Here is a 1,430-nt window from a genome sequence, read left to right as displayed (position 1 = left end):
AACTATTACATCTAGAGAACCCAAATATTAGATTAGTACTTCAATAGTTTGTTTTGTAGGAGATATCTGCCAAAAATAAGGGTATCTCAGGAGGTTAGGTTCTGTGGAAGATTCTAATTAGATATGTTTTAAAGTTTTTATATGATATAGATGCCTAACATAGGAAGGCAGTTGGATGTACAGAGAAAATGTTTTTTTTTGTTGTTGTTGTTGTTGTTAGTTCATGTCTTTTATTAACTCATACAATTACTTGTCTTCTGGTTTGTTGAAGCAGTAAGTCAGACAACATTTGCCACAATAATGTCTGTCAAAGTGGCTTGCCATAAACACCTCAGCACCACATTAATCAGAAAGGCACTCTCTACATAGGCAACTAATTTTGCCATTCTCATCCACTGTATAATATTTCAGGACAGCCAGTTTAACCTTCTTTCTCTTGTGCTTATTCTTCTTGGGAGTGGTGTAAGACTTCTTCCTTTTCTTAGCACCACCACGAAGTTTCAACACAAAATGAAGAGTAGACTCCTTTTGAATACTGTAGTCAGACAAAGTACATCCATCTTCCAGTTGCTTGCCAGCAAAGATCAGTCTTTGCTGATCAGGAGGAATTCCTTCCTTATCCTGGATCTTGGCCTTTACATTTTCTATCATATCCAAGGTTTCAGCCTTGAGGGTAATGGTCTTCTCTGTAAAACTTTTCACAAAAATCTGCATTTTGGTGGTGGCTCCACCACAGATGGTAGATTGAAAAGCGAAAATGTTTGTTTTATTGGAACAAACCTTCTACTATAACTCATAAAACCTTGAGTTCTCCACTAGCAAGTGGTGGGACTTTGGAAATGACATTTCTCCAAAGGGACTGTGAGAGAGGGCTCTGGAGTCAGACTGGAGCCTACTTGCCTGGGTTTGAATCCCAGCTCTTCAGCTTTCTAGTTGTCTGACTTTCAGCAACTTACCTAAACACTTTCCACTTCAGTTTCTTCATCTGTTAAATGGGACAATAATAGGACCAATCTCATAGATTTGTTTTGGGTGTGTTATGATCAGGCATCATTTTACATGCTTATATATATATAATTTATATGTGTATTTTATATATATGTAAAGTGATATATATATCAGTAATAGGATCAACCTCATAGATTTGTTCTGAGTTTATATAAAGTCTCTCTCTTGCCACCCTCAACCTTCAAGTAGACCCCAGTGTCTGTGGTTCCTTCTTTGTGTTTATGAGTTCTCATCATTTAGCTCCCACTTGTGAGTGAGAACACCTGCAGAATGGTTTAAATTGCAGTTGATAACTGTACGAGTTAGTGTAGACTAAACAGGTATAACCGATAGACTCAAAATACAATGTGGCTAAACCACAATTGAAGGTGGTTTTTCACTCGGTCCAGATTACAATGTGGCTCAACCACAATTGAAATTGA

The 1,430-nt window shown here is 37.3% G+C and overlaps 1 pseudogene; it reads right to left on the bottom strand.

Moving 5' to 3' along the window:
- Nucleotides 1-216: 216 nt before the first annotated feature.
- Nucleotides 217-714, bottom strand: LOC129038867 (ubiquitin-ribosomal protein eS31 fusion protein-like; annotated as a pseudogene).
- Nucleotides 715-1,430: the final 716 nt, after the last annotated feature.

The sequence above is a fragment of the Pongo pygmaeus genome, chromosome 5, assembly GCF_028885625.2.
Source record: "Pongo pygmaeus isolate AG05252 chromosome 5, NHGRI_mPonPyg2-v2.0_pri, whole genome shotgun sequence".
Taxonomy (NCBI): Eukaryota; Metazoa; Chordata; class Mammalia; order Primates; family Hominidae; genus Pongo; species Pongo pygmaeus.
The sequence above is the reverse complement of the archived record's forward strand: the minus strand, read 5'-3'. Positions and strand labels throughout refer to the sequence as shown.